Here is a 21,408-nt window from a genome sequence, read left to right as displayed (position 1 = left end):
GAATATTTAGGGTGTGATTGAAAAAGGAGAGTTATCACTTAGGATTTGTTTGGTAACACTTTTGAAGTCTGAAGTTTGTTTTTTAAAATCTGAAAAAGTTGTTTGTTTATCATTTTTAAAAAAAAACTTATTACAAATAGAATTTCAAAACATATGATCATTTTGACAATATTACCCTTTTATAATTCTAATAAATTGTTAATCGAAAAATATAACATGTTATGTATAATAAAATCATTCATACATTTAATTTTGATTTCTAACAAATCAAACATCCCAAAAGTATTGTTTTCAAATTGAATTCATACTTAAGAAATTATATTTCAACAAAGTAATACTCAAACAATAAATAAGCATTCATTTTCTAATTGAAAAATATAGGATTTTAGGGTTCGCAGAAAAATATAGGGCTTTCGAATACGAAATGAGAGAAAGAGGAAAGACCTTAACAACACAGTTGTAAAAAAAAAAAGGAGATGTAGAAAAGTTAAAAATAAGGGTTTTAGGGTTTGTATAAAGAAATGATAAGTGATAGAAATCAAGGTTTTAGGGTATTTTAGAAATTAAAAAAAAAATTAGATTTCAGAAGTTTCATCCAGCATCCCTCCATTGCTGGTTCAAAACTTCTGAATTTTGATTCTGAAGTCTGAAATCTAAACCAAAACAAACGGAAATAAAAACTTCTAAAGTCTGGGTTTTAAAGGTGGTTCACCTCTATTCAGACTTCAGAAGTGTTACCAAACACACACTTAGAGTTGATCCTAAAGATTTCAAATTCTTAAATTTTATTTTTTGAAAGTTGAGACCGAAAGTTAATTATAATGCTGGTGTTTTGTTGCATAGGAACTGTCTCTTCATTAAAGATCAAACATTTGAAAGAAAAAAAAAATGGAAATAAAACCTTTAAAAAAATCTCAATGAAATAAATAAAAATCCTGAAAATTGTAAGTTGAATACTTTATCTCAATGAAACAATAAGAACCATAAAAATCTTAGATAGTCTCTCTCTAGAATAAGAAAAAATATATCTTTTCGTACCTCATAAAACCAATTGAGATAAAAATTGAAGTTATTTCACTCTCGATTTGCACATCAATCTCTAATTCATCTGGTGGATTTTGTTGTGGAAAACTTGAATTTAAATTAGATAGCTTGATTTGGGCGAATTTATAGAAGAAAACCTTAGGGTTTGCAATTTTTCCATCTAAGAGTTGGATGAAAGTTTGAAAGATTGCCATTAATATAGGGTTTCGAGTTTGTTGGTCTCGAAATCGAGAGAGAGAGAGAGAGAAAGAGAAGGGAGGTTACCTTTGCTTCACAATGGAAAAAAGAAGAGTTGAGGGTTGTAACACCCTGGATTTTCAACTCATATATCGAGAAAATTAAATGGTGAGATTTGGAGGGAAATATCGAAGGAGATACTTAGAGTATATACTCGAATATTACTATGATTAATTTCGAGGAAAATCAACTTCACCATTAGATTCAAAACGATCGAAATATATACATTAGCCTGTAAGCAAGTTCGAATTCGAGTTCGGAGAAAAAAGTTATAGAATTCTCGAATTTCACGTTAAGTGGGATCCAAAATAGTGAAATTTTGTTAGAACGAGAATCGGAAAGATTTGATGACACCATTAGATCCGTAGCGAAAAATTATTCGAAATGGTATATTCTTTTGTCGCTTTCCGAGTCCGAATAGTTAAGTTACGGTCGAAACTAGAAATAAGGGGGAAATTACAAGTATGCCCTCAGCTGTGTTATAAAAGAAAAATCTGATTTCTTTTATTTCATTTTTCTCTTCTTTTCTAAGAAACCCCAAACGACAGCCACTTCTCCACCCTAGGGTTTCGACCCATTGCCATCAAGTTTGTGCGCAAACGAAGCTGAGTTGAACCTTGACGAAGAAGACAAAATTGTCGACCACGACGAGGGCTACAACTTCACCACCTTTGGTTGTTCATTCTTGTTCGTTTTTCCCATCCTCCATCAAAACCAGCCGGGTAGCTCGAGTAAACCTTAACACATTCCATCCAAGGACTTCATCGAGTTAGGAGCTAGGTCTATCCTTCATTATAGAGGAGAAAGAGAACGTCATTGTCGGATACTTTGCGAACCCGCGCTCGATTGGCATCCAAGTCAGCCCAACCTCGACTCTCGAGCCATCCAACCTTAATTTGTAGTGCTAGCTTGTATCTTTGGCGTCTACAACCAAGTAAGGGACTTTCAATTCCTATTGGTAACTTTAAATTTCTCAAAATGTGCATTTAGGTTATTTTTAACAAAATTTATTGTTTGCTTTTAAATCGTAGAAAGTTGTTGTTTGATTTCAAATTCATTGTAGAAGTAGACGTTTTGAATGTGTTTTAACAAGTTTTAACCATAAACTCATGGGTGGGTTGAATGATTCGAAGAACGGAAGAAGAATCCGAAACATGGATCGAAAACTCGAAGGTTAGAGTAAGGTTCAGGCTGTAGGTGGGTAGGGTTGGTACCACCGGCACCTACCGAAGGCATTCTGTCGGTCCCACTGACAGAATGAAGCTTCTGCCACCGATGAAGCTAAACAGCTCGAGAAATTTTACACTGTCGGCAGGACCGTCGGTCCCACCGACATCTGCAGATGTGTATTCTGTCGGTTCCACCGACAACATGTTGATTCTGCCGCCGACAGCCATCGACAGCCATAGTTTTCATCAGAACTGAGTTCTGACTCTTGCCTTGACCTCCCCATTGCATATACTGGATTTCCCACCCTTCATTTCATTAAAAATATTTAAGTAAATGTCCTCTTTAATTTTTACTTTCCATTTACTTTAAGTTCTTTAATGAAATTAAATTTTACCCCCCATTTCGGAACAATAGAAGTGGTTTCAAGATCCAAATCTCAAAGGATCCAAATCCAAATTTTGGTTTCAAGAACAAAATGTAAATTTTGACGTTTTCGAAAAGTTTTCAAAGTGTAATAACTTTCACATTACTTTGAATTTGATTACAAAAACTATATGATTGCGAATCTCGTGATCGAGACTTTCATTTCGAAAAACCCGTTTTCAATTTCGAGAATTTTGAAAATTTAAGTTTTCGAAACTTAGCCAAATTTTCACCAACTTTCTCTATTTTTAACAGCTTTGGTCCCGAGTATCACTGGGACCTTGTTTTTTAATAAACTTTGGTGATTTTCAATGGAAAAACCAAAAGAATGACTTTGAAAGATTGGAAATGGATGGTTGATTCGAAAAGATGAAAAGTGAGAATGTCGAGAGAGTGGGAAAAGGGAATGAACGGTAAAATGTCAGAATCACACCCGAGGGGTGATGTCTGCATTTTACATTGTATGTTGTGTATAGGTTGGTGAAAGGATATCCAGGTTATTAATGAAAGGGTTGCATGTTTATTTTCGATTATGTTAGCGCGTGCGTTGAGTACTATTGTTTATTTTTAGGCCGGGTGGCCACAGTTGCATGGTAAGAACTGGATATCCATTCTCAACCCTGTTTTGTTAATTTCTCTTTTGCTTTAAATGAAAAACTATATATATATACGTAACTATTTTGTGAGCTGTTAAAGGGTTTGTGAATACCTGAAGGGATAGTGCGTCACATCATCCGGAGGGGTGCACTATCCTGGGATGTACAGTAGGGACCACCAAACTCATACGTGGTATGGGACGCGTATGAGAGTGAAGTCACAACTGGAATCCGGGTTCATTCCTTTCTTATCTTTACCAGTGAACGTGTATTGTAAAGGTGGTCGTATACAAGTGGAGTGTCATTTGGGAATCACATGCACGCCTGATAGGCATAGACGAAGATGATTAGTCAGTGATCACTAACAATCTAGTAGTAGTCGAATGTTTTGACACATCGAAAAGAGACCCATTGCTTACGGTCACGTCAAACGGTCAGCCTGAGCCGGATAAATGGTCCCGCAAACGTGGTAGACACGACTAGCCACAAAATCAGGAACTACGATGTTATTGAGGAATATCATGTTCCGACTGGGAGCGATCCAGTCGTGAATCCCAACTCTTTAATTCCAATACTCCACCATTTGTATTATATATCTGTTGTTATATTTTGAATTACAAACTGAGAAGCATGTCTATTATTTCAATGTTGTCAACATTATTTGCATAAAATGGAAAATGTATAATGAGTATGGATGATTGATGTTATGTGTAATTTTTACAACTGTTTAGTTGCTCATCCCTGGCTATATGTACCAGTTGATCGTATTTTATCTTGTAAAACCTTGCATGTATTAAAATGTTCAGTATGCTTTATTTGATCATGCTTAGGAAGGGTTATTAGTAGGAATTGGTTGTGGACTTACTAGGTAACCATTGTTACTCACCCTTTCCTTCCTATTTTTTTTTTTAGTTTCAGCATTTGCAGCTACCGAGACAGTTGTAGAGTCAGTAATTGAGGAGTATCTGGTCGATCAGATCGACGATCAGAGTTTATTGCTTGGTGAGCACTAGGGCCACATCCCTTAGTGTTGTCAGTTTCACCCAGGGTGTATGTATTTTTTGGATTGAGAGTTTAGGCCTATGTTAGAGTGAGAGTGTTTTGGTAAGCTTGTATATTGATAAATCTTCTGCACTCTGATCTACTTACATGTTAGATGTAATTAGTCTGCCGATGTTATTTTCCTGTATCTACATTTTTATATACAGGTTTTGTTATAAATTGGTTTATCAGGTTTGAGTTCCGTGAAACGCTAACATAAACAGATGAGACCTTGCCGAAATTTCGAGGTGCCACCTAGTACCTTGGGATTTGGCATTGGGATTTGTATTAGCGTTTGGCAGGGCGTCACAAGGGTGGCATAGGACTTCGCACGAGAATGTTGCCAACTTTCACCTACCAAAGTAAAAGTTGAAAAGTCTCTTTTTAGCAAGTTGGGGGAGTTGGTATATCTTATGTATGATTATTATTTCTGAAATTAAGGGCTTTGTACCGTGTTTAAACCTAGAGGGGGCATTCATGTAAATTCAGGCATAGTGCATAATCGTAAAAAAGACACAAGATTTATAGTGGTTCGACAACTTGCCTACATCCACTACCAAGTACCCTACTCTCGAGTCTTGGGTTCCACTATCAAAATGGAGATTCATGATTCACCTCGAAATCTTACACAAAATTTTTAAGTCTAGGACAAATTCTAAATCTTAAGATCGAGAGAATGACTTTCTCTTGAAATGAAAATTTTCTCAAATAAGATACCACTTCATTCAAACTCTAAGTTTTATTTTTTGAAAAACTTAGAACATTGTTCTCTTGAGAAGAGTCCTCAACTCTTCTCAAGAGCTTGTTTTGAGATGAAACCAAGAAACTCCTTTTTGTTAAAGAAAAAAGAAATTTAACAAAAGAAATACTTACAAGGACTAGATTCAATGGATCGATCTACTAAGTTGTTACTTTGAGTTCTTCATATTTTTGAGAGAGACATCTTCATCTTGATGTACTCTTTGCTTCAAATAGATGCTTCAAGCTTCTTTGGATTCACCAATGTGTGCACAAGTAAGAATGATATTAGATAAAGAGGTTCCCCATTGAAGAGGCTTATGTTGAAGGTTGTTTAACTAAGTGTAGAGCCTATTCAAGCTTAGAGAAAGTATGGGAAAGTGGAAATGATGTGTGAGCTTTCTCTAAGGGAAAAAATGAGAGAAATGAGCTAAAACCCTATTTTTAAAGTCATTTTCGAAGCTCCAACGACTATAATGATGGGACCGTACTTCAAAAGTCTCCTACCATGTCGAAATAACAGTTGCTGCCATTAGGGGAGATGATAGATCTTACCATGTAGAACATCCCCAAACTTTCAATAAGGGTTGGATTATGGAATAAATGGGTGAAATGATCAAAATATCTTTTTTATCTTTTCGGGTCAAATCTAGCTTTTGGGAAGGTTGATGTCGAAACGATTCGAAGGTGTGCTAGATATTATCTATATAATGTCACTTATAAAACACCAAGGACAGAAAATGGGTTTAGGGTGGTCAAATCTCTAATGTCCCCTCTGTGATCATTTTTTATTCCCAAAAATTCCGATGAGAGAACGGGTCGGAAAATGAGTTTTTCTAATCACTATGAGTCGGTCTATCACTCATCTATATGTTGGACAAAGGTTTTGGTGGTCTCATTACCTTTTGGGCTTCTTGTACACATATTGGAGGTTTTTGTCGAGGCACATGCGGTTGAACAGTTTTACCGAGTCTTCAGTAGTCTTTAATGGTAAATCAATCCGACACTCAACATATATCTTGTAATTGACAAAATATAGAATTAACAGTTTCAGACGCACAAATTTAAGTAGTCTTCCATAGTTGTCAATTCTCAATATCAATAAGCAATTTTCAAATACACCCTTAGTCATAATGTTCAATCTACATGTTTGTTTTGTAAATAATTTAAGTATTTTAGGCATTTTGGAAAGATTTATCCATTGTTAACCTTGAAAATTAAAAAAAAAAAAAAAAAAAAATTTGAATCGTCGCTTTTGACATTTTATTTCAAACTCAACGCTAAATAGATTTTTCTAGAATACGTTTATCCAAGTGGCAAAATGAACACTCAGATCAAATCTTACACTCTAATTAAGATTGGAGTTAGATAATCCTAAGGGTAATTTACCATTTATAAGTTGAATTTTAACATCCCAACCTCACAATAGTACAATATTATTTTTTTTTGATCGAAGCACACTGCTTCAAAATGTGTTGTACTATGTAGGATTTGATTTGTACTTAGAACACATGTTCTAAACATTTTCTTATCTGATGTGGGACTAATCACACTCCCCCTACCATTCCAACCAGCAACGTGACGATTCCACTTCGACATCTTGGTCTCCGCAACCATTTCCGCATCTGGCCAGTGGCACACCAACGAAGTCGTGACAATCTCCCCAATAAACAGGAAGAGTTTTCTTCAATTGTAATATCATTTGTAATATCTCAAGCCACAATAGTATATATTGTCCGTTTTGGGCCGAAGCTCACATTACTTTAAAATACATTATACTATATAGGTCATGATTTGTCTTTATAGCCTAGGTTTTGAATGTTCTCCTGTCAATGTGGGACTAATCACACTCCCCCCTGTCATTCTACCCAACAACATGACAACTCCACTTTGACATCTTGATCTTCGTTGCCTATTCTGTAAAGTAATTATTTCTGTATTTTAATTTTAGGGATTTCTATTTTGAGGGTTAATAAAAAGGAATTATGAAATATTTTCTTAAGTGGTATTTTCTTTTTTGAGGTTTTCAATCTTTGGGGAGATTGATACATTTAGAAACTCCCTATTTATAAATAAAGATTTCTAGGGCTCAAAAAATTACAAGGAATTTTTTTCTAAGATTTTAGAAAGAAAATGAGAGGGGTCTAGAAGGGTTTCAAGAATTTGGTTTGAAATTAAAACTTTTAGTGTTTTTATTGTACTATTTTCCTTTGATTTGTTAGTGTAGACATGAGAATGTTCATCCTTGAACCTCAATGCTACGTTGTTTGGAGTCGCCACCATTCTTTTTAGGAGATGGGTGTGAATGGACACCCGAATCGATTCTTTTGAAAATCATTTTTTATGGCATTGTAGTGACTCTCAATCATGAAAAATGTATGGTCTACCTAAGATATAGGTAAGGGGATTCGGTTAGAGAATGGGGAAGGTCTTAAGCACCCCATTCACTCCACCTATGGTGGTTACCTTTAGATTTGGCCATTTTTTAAAGATTAACATAACAAGTAAAATTCATGAGATGCATGACATGGGTGGGTGCACATAGTGTGTATGTACCCTTTTTGAAAGAGGATTTAATGTTTGCGTAGACATGAGAAATATCCTATAGGAGAGGATATCTCGTAAAGTCATCACATTTTTACATGAATTGGAATGTTAGTTTAGGATTTTAGAGAAGTTCCATGAATGAAGTTCCTTTTAGATCCACAACCTTAATGCATCCATGCTTAGCTAGAAACTTAGTGTTTTAGCCCCATCAAGAGAGCTACACAATTTTTCATCATGGCCAAACATGTGTGATGTGTGTGCATAGTGTACATTATGATGCATGATATGAGAATGGGTCAAAAAGGGCTTCAACTTCCATCATTTAGACCAAACCGCCTCAAGCATTCCATGCCCAAGGTTGATGTTCAATCTACTCGGGATGAAGGAGGGTTCTCTATTACATCCTAGAGGTTTCTAAAAAGAAAAGATAAGGATAGAAGAAGAAGATGCAAGTTAAAAAAATAAATAACAACTACTATACCCACCTTATCCCCTTGGAGGTCTTGAATGAACTTGAGAATTGAAGGATGTAGTTGAGGGTTGAGAGTGTTGGAGGTTGAGATATGAGAGATGAGTAGAAATTTTGGTAGAGTTTTAGGTTGAAAGATGGGGGCTTGAGAGCATGAGTTGTTCATAGAAAATGAGGGTATTTATAGAGTTTTTGAAGAACTTTTGGGGATAAAGTGGTCCAACCCTAAAAATAAAGAAAAGGGACATGGGGTTTAGGTTATTTCTTTTTGAATTTTTCATTTGTATGAGGGTAAAGATGACATTTGTGAAGAAACACTAAAAGCATTCTTTGATCTTTGATTTTTTGGTAAATAGAGGTGAGAGAATAAGAGTACTTTTGGGAGGATGAATAGGGAAGTGACATGTGTAAAGGTGGAGTGATAGGTAAAAAGTAAATCTTGGTTTATTTATAAATAACTCATAAAGCAAGGGTAGAAGTGTATTTTTGAAATGGACCAATGGGATAATAAAAGTACTTTTGGGAGGGTGAATGGGAGAATGACATGTGTAAAGGTGAAGTGGTAGGTGAAAAGTAGCCCTTGGTTCATTTGTAAATAACTCATAAAGTAAGGGTGAAAGTGTATTTTTGAAATGGACCAATGGGAGAACTCCATGTATGTACTTGAAGATTCCCACCTTTTGAGAGTATAATGGGAAGTTCTCTCACCTTTATGGACTATTACCAAAGATCAAATAATCTTTTTGGTTTGACTAAATTTTTTGAGAAGGGCATTCTTGAATTTTCACAAAAGGAAAGTTGACCCTCCAATTAGATGATGCATTGGGTATTGGGGGGCTTATGAGGTATCAACATGTGTCATCTTATGGAGGGGTGAGAGAATGGACTTGGAGTGGGCTTGGTGTTGGCTTGGGTTTGGGTTTGGGTTTGGATATGGACTTGGGTTTGAGCTTAGAATGGACTTGGCTTTGGATTTAGGATATGGACTTGGGTTTTGGACTTAGAATGGACTTGACTTTGGATTTAGGATATGGACTTGGGTTTTGGACTTGGGTTAGGTTGGAGGAGGAAATGGACCTTGGTTATGGTATGGGTGATGGAGCGGTGAATGGAGAATGGTTACGGATTAGGGACAAGGTTGAGCATGCAAACTATATGACATGATGTATGTATACATGTATGCATGAATAATGATGCCAAGTGGCAATGTGGGTCCGCCAAAGAGCTTGAGCTCTAAATCAGAATCAATTCAAGAAAATTTGGATTTTCCTAATGGGTTCGTGCAAATTGGGGTGTCTATAGCTGCCCCTCTTTGCAGGAGTTGTTTGCAAAAAACTGCAAAGAATAAATTAGACCATTTATTTGTATGAATCTAAAATAATGTATTGCATGATGATTAAAACGTCGGATGGATTGAGGATTTTTCGTAGATTGTAGCTACCCAAGCACGGGGTCTGACAGGGTTAGCTTTTTTGAAACCCTTGACTTCGCGGCATGGAGCTCGTTTGAAGTCTTGGATTGATTTTTTGAAATTTTTTTTAAGTGACTGACGTTTTAAACCATGCAATGCAATTTTGAGATATTCTTCTTTTTCCTTGTTAATTCCAAATTTCGAACTTCCTTCTTCTCTTTTCATGAAAGTTACAGGATTGTCTTGAGAGGGCTTAGCGTATCGTGGCCGTTCTTGAGAGAGGCTTGCTTTGCATGACGACCTGATATTTGAGTATTCGATGAGTCATCTTGCCTCGAATGCGTGGAGAATCATCATTGACCAAGCTGCTCAAATCAAAGCCTCAGAGGAGAGACTTGATGCTTATTATGCTTTGTATGGAAATGTTTCAATAGTTCTTCCCCCATTGTCCCCTTTCGTACTTTACTTTCAAGAAGAGCTGTGTAGTATTATTTGAAATAAATGAAATGAAAAAATAGGTTTTTTACGTAGTGGCCTCAGATATATCTACTGCTTTCGAAAACTCTTGATTTTAAGAAAAGTCCTAGATTCTTCGTCATAAGTCAAAAATAGTAATTTTGATGATGCATTTTTTTTTTTTGTTTTTTTTTTTTTTTTCGTTTTAGGTTTTAAAAGATTGTCTTTGTCGAATAATCTGTGACAGACTGTATTTTGAAAACTCTGAAAGTTAACGATCATGGTGCCTTTGCCAAATGTCGAGGATACAAGTGCCAGCTAATCCTTAGCCTCTTTAGAGTCATCCCCGAGACTGAGAATTTTGACTGAGTTACCTTAGTTGCATCTGTTGGAACATTGAAGACTTCGAGATTTTTACCGTTCACAGTTTATACTCTTGCGGGGCAGGAGTTGTTTTTTTTTTTTAATAATTTTTTTTGTTTTTTTGTTTTTATTTATTTATTTATTTTCATTTTTTTCCCCTGGTGCCAATTACGATTTTCACCAGACCCGATTTCCACATTTTTGCGCATCGACGCCCTTTTTGGGTTTTCATCGTACTGGTGGTTTTGATCTTGCCATAGACTGATTTTTTTACTCATAATGCCCTAACGGGTTTTCACCATGCCCTTTCAGTTTATGCTTACTTTATAGATATTTTCTCGATTTCGGTGTGCCCCTTGTGGCTTGGTGACTCAAGTTGATCTGCGAGATCGAACACTCTACTCTTCTAGTGGCGCTCTTTCTTGAGTAACATTTCTGGATTCCCCTCTCGAGTTCCTCCGACGATTTTCATGGTGCGGTGACTCAAGTTGAACTTCAAGATTGATGATTCTACACTTTGAGTCGCTCTTTTTTTTCAAATATTCGATCTGACCTCCCCTCTCGGGTCTTCCAACGACTTTGGCGGCTTGGAATCTGATTCGAGTGGCGAGATTGACTACCCTTAATAATATTCCTCATGATGTGCTTCCACCATGATTGAGTTACCTTGAATCATTCCCTGATCTGAGAGTACTTTAAATAGGACGAAACGTAGGCTTAGGTTAGGGTTATGGAAGGATAAGAAAGGCTGAATCTAAATTTATTTAGGAGTAGATTGGACATGGGATTTGTTTGTTTTTGTTTCGAAAATATGATCTATGTCTCCTCCCACCGTCATACGAACTTGTTTAGGTAAAAGATTTGGGTCGAAAACTTGAGATCAGACATTTGAGGTTTTTGACTTTTTTAATTTTTTGTACTTTTAGTCGTTCACAGTTTATCCTCATGCGGGCCAAGAGTATACTTTGATATTTTTGTTTTGACTTTTGATTTTTTTTTTTTTTATTCTCTTGATAGCAGTGACTTGTCCCGGTCCTAGGTTAAGAAATGAATGTGATGGCTCAAAAAGGGTTAACTAAGGGTAGATAGTTGTTCAGGTAGTAGAAAGATGGCATCTCTTCATTTCAAAGGATGACTTCAGGCGTAATATTTTTTAACGGTGTCAGCATTGATCGGTTGTGGAAAGACTTCCCCGTCCATCTCTATGAGAATCAGCGCTCCTCCGGACAATAACTTTTGGACAACGAATGGTCCCTCGTAATTTGGACGAAACTTCCCTCTCGCATCTTCTTGTATTGGTAGAATTTTCTTCAGAACTAGGTCTCCTGGTACGAATTCTCGAGGTCGAACCTTCTTGTTATATGCACGTGCTATTCTTCGTTGATAAGTTTGCTCATAACAGATTGCTGAAAGTCGTTTCTCCTCTATTAAATTTAACTGGTCGAACCGGACTTGGACCCATTCTGCCTTATCCAATTCAACTTCTTTTAAGATCCGAAGGGAGAGAATCTTGACCTCAACAGGCAGGACTGGTTCCATTCCATAAACCAATGAATAAGGCGTTGCCCCAGTCGAAATTCAGATTGACGTTCGATAAGCATGTAGGGCGAAGGGTAACATCTCGTGCCAATCCTTGTAAGTAACGGCCATTTTTTCGATGATCTTTTTGATATTTTTGTTAGCGGCTTCGACTGCTCCATTCATCTTTGGTCTGTAAATGACTGAGTTGTGATGAGTGATCTGAAAATCCTTGCACATCTTAGACATGTCTTTGTTCTTAAGAATTTTGGCGTTATCAGTTACTATTCCGCTTGGAAGGCCGTATCGACATATGATGTTGTTCTTCACAAACTTCAAGACATTGCTCCTTGTAACATTGGCGTAAGATGCTGCTTCTACCCATTTCGTAAAGTAGTTGATGGCAACCAAGATGAAGCGATGCCCATTGGAAGCTTGAGGATTGATTTGTCCAATGACATCCATGCCCTAGAGTGAGAAGGGCCAAGGAGAAGTCATATTGTGCAATTCTGAAGGTGGTGCATTGATTTTATTGGCATAGATTTGGCACAAATGACACTTCCGAATAAGTTATTTTTGAAAAAATAATAAGTTATTTTTGAAAAAGTAATAAGTTATTGATAAGAGCTTAACTAATAAGTTATTTTTGAAAAAGTAATTATATGCCTTGAAGATGACGGAGGTGCGAATCTTTTTTAGCACATGAATGTGTTCAAACAGATCTTAGATCAATTGCACAAAATTAATAAAAGTTGGAAAAAGAAAACAAAACTCTTATGTTTTTTACCTCACTTTCGAATTTATACTACATTTTGGTGACTACACTTTTATATGGGAAAGATACGATGAAATTGAAAAATATCAAAATAACATTTATATCAAAACAATGTTCATATCAAACGATATTAAAAGAAGACCCAATCTTGAAGATAATGCTCAAGGATTGATCATTTGTGAATGGAATTAGCAATAAAGGACTTCGGATAGAAGACCTAAAAATAATAGGAATAGATTTAAAACAAAGAGGAAGGGCAACATGCAGTGCTATTATTGCAAAGAATATGGTCACATCAAAAGGGATTGTCCTACTCGTACGAAAAAGAAACAAAAAAAATGGAGATAGTTTTGTTAGCACAATTGTTGCAGTATTAAGTGATGATGACTACGAAAATATTTTCACAATCTCCAAAGATATGCACAATTTTCTTAAGAAAGATTGGATATTAGACTTAGGTTGTTCAGTCCATATATGCTTTAGAAGGAAATATTTTGCTATTTTCCAAGAAAGAAGACATGTGTAGTTTTCTTGGGTGATGGAGCGATTTGTGATGTTAAAGGAGTTGGTACAGTAAAAATAAAAATGTTTGATAAAACGGTATGTTCTTTAGGTGATATGACTTTTGTCTTAAAGATGCGAAAGAATCTAATATCACTTGGCAAGTTGGACTTCATAGGTTGTAAGTATTCAACTGGAGGAATTATGAAAATCATATATGGTTGCATAGTCCTAATGAGGGGAGAAAAGTCTGGTAAGTTATATCATTTGGAAGGAAATACACTAATGTATGGTATTTACATAACCTCGACAAAAGGTTGGAACGAAGTGTATAAAGTAGAAGACGTCTACATAGAGTATCTTTCACAGATGGAGTAGAAACAAATTTGAGTTTTCAAGTTGCAGATGATCATGAGGTGTTTCCTATGATTTGAGAGGACGAGTCAAGGTCCCTCTCTCGATTTGACTAGGTAGTCGGCTTGGGCAGCTACACATGTACATTGGCCATGTCATCTAGTCAAGATGGACTATGATGATTCGATAGTATGTAACTGGTGAATCAAGAAGACCAATGATTATTTGTGGTATTAATAGACAAGTGACTAAGTTGGGTTGATTACGTTTGAGTTGGAATTGCATATCGGGCACATGTGTTAATTTATTGTGCGAGATACATGAGATTTTTTTCTTTCCAATGTAACAAAATACAAGTCAAGGTGGAGATTGTTAAGTAATTGTTGTAGATACGTGGACTTCGAAACTTTTGGGGAAGTTTAAGCTCATCTAAAAGTCGCCACCATGTAAAAAGTTTGGGTGTGAATATATACCACTGAAATAGATTTTTAAATTACTTTTAGGCTTGTAGTGATTTTCATATTCAAATAAATAGGTAAGGTCTACCTAGAGTTTTAAGTAAGGGAGTTCGATTGAAGGACAAGGAAGATGTTAGATACTTTGTCCCTCCCATCCTAAGATGGTTACTAATATGACCATAAAATAAGCATTAAAACTATTTTTTGAATTTTTGAAGATAGAGAGAATTATAGAGAAATAAGGAAAATTAACTATAATTTATTTCTAGAAAATGGACAAATTAAGATGATGAGTAAGCCCCTACTAAAAGTAGGTGCTTACTGGATTTTTTTGTGAGTCAAGGACTTTGGCGAGAATTCACTTGGATTTTAACATTTTGAGTCTCAAAGCTTCAAAACAAATTCATGTGTTCTATTGAGAGATTTTATTTGTTAGTTTTGTTCTTAAGTGATATTCATGGATTGAATAAAATCATGTTGGAACCAAACCTTATGTATGAAATTTTTGTAAAAATTTAAAATTATTTTTGTTGGCTCTAAAGGTTGAATATAGGTCCATAGGGACTACATTCTTATTTGTAGCCATTTTAAAAGTGAGTGCATGCAAAGTGTGTGCATGTGATGGACTCATCAAGAGAAAATTACATTCTAAGAGGAGTTACTCTCTAACTTTATTGTCATTAAAGAATGATAAAATAAAGAACTATTATTCTAGGAAACTTAAATGCAAAAAAGTAAATAAAATAAAACATCTACACTATGAATTTAAATCACATAAGTAAATAATATATTCTAATACTCTCAAAGAGTTTATTGAGGACTTAAAGGGGGAGATCACCTCTAAAAGGGATTACTCTCTATCCACAAATCTCTAACTAGGAATTAAGAGATCTACATTACTAAAAGCATAAAGGAAAGCTAGCAAGGAATATAATACTAAAAAAATAAGAATGTGGAAATGATAATAGTAGGATTGAAGGGGATGATAAAGGGTTTAACCTTACCCTGGTCTTCTCCTTACTCCTTCTTCTTCTTGAATTTGACTTCTAGGGATTTTGATAGAGGTTTTGAGAAAATAAAAAGGCTTAGAGAGATTTGGGAAGAATTTTGAATTACTAAATGAGCTCCTTCTTTTTTTTACTTTGGAAATGTCTTTTATTTATAGGATTTTGGGAGACTTTTTGGGGTAAACTTGTCTTAAAACCTTAATCACCTAAATATTTTAGGAAAAATCTTCATGAAAAATATCAATTTCACCTTTTAACCTTAGCCTTAATGGTAGAGTCACACCAATCTTGATCATTAAGGATTATGATAGTCTTTGCACCAAAATTTTAGAGAATTCTTTGAGGAGGGTAAAATGGTCATAGACATTATAATTTAGGTCAATTGTGAGATATCTAAGTCAAATGACATGTAATTAAGTGGAGGCTTTTTGTCTTCTTCGGTCACTTTCTTAGGTTAGCTCTCTAACAAATTAGGAATACAAAGGTCATTGGGTACAAATTCTAGAGACTTTTCTAGGGTTGGCAAAGTGGTCATAAGATTTGGAAAGTGATCAATTTACCTTGAATACCATGAAATCTTTTTTATCTTTGAAAAAGATTAGAAGGGTAAAAGAGGGATTTATCTTTGATGAGTCTCAACAAATCAAGGTTAGAGGAGGGTAATTATTCTTGGGTGGAGACCAAGCAAAACCTTTGGTCAAGTTTAGGAGAATAAGAGGATTACTAAAAGGTCCTTGGTAGGGGAGATTTGGAATTTAAAGCATGGGTAAAAAGGGAATTAGTGAGGATTTTCTTGAGTTTGTGATTAAAACCTTAGGTGTTTTTATCGTATTGTTCTTTTTTGATTTTTTAATAATTCTAATTTGTGGACGTAGGCATACTGTCGAACCATGTAAATCCTTGATTATTTTTTTGTTCTCGTTACTACATCATGGTTTCACACTTTCCACATCCGACTAGTGGTGCACCAATGAGAACATGACATGACTATGGGAAAATTCCCATTTCAGAGTACTATTCATTTTAATTTCGAAAACATGCCTAGTGATATCACAACCTTTTTAAAGTAACAATCTTACTACTTTTTTAGTGAAATCCTCATTTTTTATAAACCAACAAGATTGTTGTTTTTCGAAAAATACCAGCAATTTCACTATTTTTTGTCAACTAGATCGTCACATTAAAATACTTGCGATTTCTCTAGATGTATTTTCAAAATTAAAATGATCAGTGCGTCAGAATGAGAAATTTCATCAAAAGTTGGTTATGTTTTGAGAATTACCTCTAATCTTAATCAAATTGTAATATTTGATCTGAATGTCTATTTCGTCATTATCAAATATGTAACTTTTGTATTTCAAAAAGGTATATTTAACATTGAGTTTGAAGAAGATGAAACAAAAGATATTCAAAATTATCAAAGTCGAGGATTCAAACTTTAATCTCAATGATTAAACATTCTCATTTTTTTGTTGAATATCCAGACTCATCGCAGATTAGATTTTCCCGAAATACCCAAAATGCATATATTATAATAGCAAAGCAGTCATTTGGATCAAGTGTCATGACTTAATTTTCAAAATTTCAAATATATTGTTTTTCGTTCATCAACCATTGTCACAAATTATCGAAATATAATTAAAATTATATCTCAATCTTTGAAATTATGAGTATATCGTTCTACATTTGTCCTTCGCAACTGTAAACCGTTGGAATGGATCATGATCCTTGTTGAAAAACTCAAGTATGTTAAAAAGGTGAGAAACAAGTAGCTTCGGTAATTTGAAACTTTTGCTAAGGTGAGGGGCATTAAGAAAGGAAAAATAGATAATTGCTATTAGCACCATAATTTTTTACTTATTACACCCCAATTATAAAAAATAAAGAAAATAAATGAACGGTTGAGAATAAGTAAAAGTTGGGTGCCAATAGAAACTCTCTCTCACTTTTTAATAGATTTTACTTTTTGAGTTTAGGATTTTATATGAGCCTAATTATAATTGTTTAAAGTAATGTTATAATATTGAGATTATAATTTGAGTCAAACCTTAGTAATATTGGAAGATTGTCATTTAATCTTTAGTTGGAGTGTGATAGATAATTTAGAAGTTGGGGTGCCAATAGCAGCTCTAAAACCATGCAAAAAAAATAAGAGTCATGATAAAATGACGTGTTATATCGTTCTCAGTCTATATAAGGCTGATGTGGCAAGGGCACAGAATCCTAAATCTTTTTTAGGGATATGCAAGGAAAAAAAAATAATGTTCGTGTACAGATCATGTACGACTTAATTAGTCCAAAACTAAGGGGATTCAGAGAGACATCCCTCAAAAATAAGAAAATTTAGGAAGACATCCCTCTCAGTGGATTAAGTAATTTCTCCTAAAATAAAATGGCTTGGTTGGATGACTCTCGAGTGGAGACTCAGATATCGGGAGACAGAGATCTCGACTGCCAACACGGTTAAGATTTAGGAGTGGGGACCACCATCTCTCGACTGGATTACTAATGAGTGAGTCAATATTTCAAACTTGATAATTCGGAGATACCCCACTGGATTTTGATAAATATTTGAGATACCCTTGCAATAATAACTTTTCAAAAGTCCTTGATTTCCTCCAAATCCCTTCATCTTCAACCTTGGGTTTTGGTTGCCAGATCACCACTTGCCGTCCACACGATTGAGTTACTCAAATTCATTTTTTTTTTTTTTTCCGTCTTTTAAATCAATGAGATGAAACTAAAAAATATTTTATCTTATAAGACTTTGTCAGATAAATTAAGGGTTGAAGAAGATGGATTTTGAGGGGGGAAAATAATACAAGAAGTTAGATACCAGGGACGTTTATGGAAAAATGAAGGATTTTTTGGCAATAAGTTGAAGATCCCGTATTTTGGTCATTTTTAAAAATCTCTCATAGAAGACTATGGTCTAGAGTTGTATCATCAGTTTGAAAATACAATAAAAGGGTAGCTCAAATATTCACCAACCTTTAATGCTTTTGCTTATGATTTATGCCATTTATACTGTTCTCAGAGTATAAGTGAGTTCTCAGACTCGAAGAGTTGACCTACCCATCAAAAGATCATAAATCATAAACATGGATGCGTATACTTTACATTATGGGATGAGTGAATCATAACTCCTTAATTATGTGTCCAAGAGTATGGGTCCATTATCTTCTTTGTATTCACATTTAAATTGAGCCAAGAACCAATTATCCTAATTCTTGGTCAATTTATTTTTTAATGGAAACCATTATGTATGTCTAATAGATTTAATTTCATACAAATTTAATTAAAATTAAAATTAAGAAGACATAAAAACAATGTGTATTTAATCTTGAATAATGATGGAGTGACCTCAAGATTGAACCTCACGTCGCACACCCTGATCTGAAAGTGTATGGGCCTGGAATCTTAGATGACACTTTCACGTTAGAGTGTGCGATATGAGGTTCAATCTTGAGGTCACTCCTGCACAACTCTTTAGTATTTGTACCAGAGTTGATCTATTGGCATCCACTCTCTCATTAAATAACACAATAGTGGGTGGAGTTTACAAAGGTACATATAGTACAAAAATTAAGATTTACCTTTTTATAATTAATTTATAAAGTTATTTTAAATGGATAAATTTTATTATTTAATATAATAAAAGGATATTTTGATAATTTTAGAAAATTAATTGGTTACAAGGTAGTGGGATTATAATTTTATTTATTTTGATGAAAATGACCTTAATAATAGTAAAGTTAAATTTAAATGTGTGGACATTTTATAATTTTAAATATTAATTAAAGTGATTTTAAAGATAAAATAACAAATGACATTTTTATAATTGTGTTAATATTGATTTTGAAGATAATAAAATAAAATGGTATTTTGTAATTTTAAAATACTAACGTCATATGTGTCCTTTTGTAATTTAAAATATTGATTAAGGAAATAATGAAGATAACCTTAGAAAATGATATTTTTTATATAATTTTTAAAAAACTAACTAAAGTGATTATAGGAATAATAAGAGAGAAATTAAAATGACTTTGATTGTAATAAGGTTAAATGCGAACGTGAGGGCATTTTTGATAGATCAAATTTTGGTGTCAATATATAGCTATTCGGCCTTTGTTTGTTAGAACAATGAATATATTATTGCCGCTATTGTTAGCTTTATGTTAGGATGATTATCAATGGTATTTTCTTAGCTAAAAAAGAAATTTCAAGAGCAAATGAAGAATTTACACACTATTTTTATCGACTTCAAATGATATAATATAATTTTCAAAAGAGTTAATTTGATGGATATTAGGAGGGAAAAAGATTCTAACGGGGGCACATTGACGTTAATTATAGTGTAATGATTTTATAACTTAACTTGACAGGATAACTCAAAAACTCACCGACATGTCATGTGCAAAGAATCGTAGATTTTTTACCTCGGAATACATAAACGCACATCCCTATAAACATGTGCAGCTGTGTATCCCAAAGCAAAAAATCTATGATTCTTTGCACATGCCACGTCGGTGAATTTTTGAGTTATCGTGGTAGGTTGAGTTACAAAATCAGCACTCATAATTATATTGTTAAACAGTGTTTGATGGATGAATAAATCTTACACCATTAAATATTATACTTTTACAAGACAAAACTTACCCTCATTTACATGAACAAGCTAAAATATCTTTGTAGATAAAAATAAGGGTAATCACACTTTGACCCCCCCTTAGTCCGGTATAATTCTATTTTAACTTTTAATATTTTGATAATTACACTTACCTCCCTTATAATTACCTAAGGGGTTCACTTACCTCCTTCCATCAACTTAACAGTTAAATTCCTTTGATAAATACCATTTTGACCTTCTTAAAATGTTATGCTATTTTATAAACAAGAATATGCCAGTGAAAAAAATGGGTTCAATGAACGGCTAGGTGGGGGAATTTTAATTATTGTTTTAGAATTTGATTTTTCTAATAAAAATTAACATAAAATAAGAGAGTAAAATTGTAAAATAATATCTAAATTTTAACCCTGTCAATAAAAGGGAAGGTAAGTGTAATTATCAAAATGTTAAGAGGTCAAAATGAAATTATGCCAAACTATAAAGGGTCAAAGTATAATTTACCATAAAAATAAAGAACAATTATAATGAGCACTGGTATTGTACACACACAAGAAGAAAAAAAGTTGAAATATTGCATAATAATTTCAATTTATTACCTTTTTCAGTGGTTAGATTCTCAAGTAACAAACAAAATTACAGAAATTTTTTTTTATGTTGATATTTTTGAGTAATATGTTTTTCAAATATATAATTTATATGGTTAATAATTAAAATTAGGTAGGATGTAATCTACTTAGTCTCTTGTTTTGTTATTTTAGAGTCATCTGTTTAAAAGGAAACTAAGATTAAAAAAAAAATGCAATTGTACTTTGATTTTAAGGTTTGCAAAATACAAATATTGCAATGGTAATGATCCAATTAAAAATCAAGGGTATTTTTTGGTTTTTAATATTAAAAATATTTTAGCTGTGTTACATATTTTATCTCCAGCATATAAACATTTTTCTTTTTAAGAGCAAATTATCAAATCGGTAAGTAAAATTGAAAATATATTGTAGGAACAAAAAATATTTCTTCTTAGGGATTAACAAAAATTACCAAATCAAGGTAATCAAATATTACCAAATCAAATCCGACCCTAAGGATCCGATTTAAAAAAGGCAAGTGGAGGTTTGGCCAATTTGGTAGAACCCCCTATCATCAAGAGGTTTGGCCTATAATCCGTCTCTCCTTATGATGTACGCTAAGAGGTTCAGTCTCGTAAGTCTATCTCTCCTTAGAATGCCTCACCAAGAGATTCAACCTCTTAGTTCATCCCTCCTTATAATGCACACCCAGAGGTACGGCCTATAGTCCGTCCTTCCTTATGATGTATACCAAAAGGTTCAGTCTCTTAAGTTTGTCACTCCTTATAATGCACACCAAGAGGTACGGCCTAGAGTCCGTCCCTCCTTATGACGTACACCAAGAGGTTCGGTCTCTTAAGTTCGTCCCTCCTTATAATGCACCACCAAAAGGTTCGGCTTCTTAGTTCGTCTCTCTTTATAATGTATCACCATGAGGTTTGACATTTTAGTCCGTCCCACCTTACTATTTTCATCCAAAGAAGGTTTAGCCTCCTCAAGGAGCTGAACCCTTGCTATTTCATTCGAAGGAGATTCGACCTCCCAAGGAGTCGACCCCTTGCCACATCATTCAACCCCTTTATTGTTCTCTTTAGATGGTTGGCC

This window comes from Akebia trifoliata, chromosome 7 (assembly GCF_017979445.1).
Source record: "Akebia trifoliata isolate Shusen 1 chromosome 7, ASM1797944v1, whole genome shotgun sequence".
Lineage (NCBI taxonomy): Eukaryota > Viridiplantae > Streptophyta > Magnoliopsida > Ranunculales > Lardizabalaceae > Akebia > Akebia trifoliata.
Note: the sequence above shows the minus strand (reverse complement) of the source record.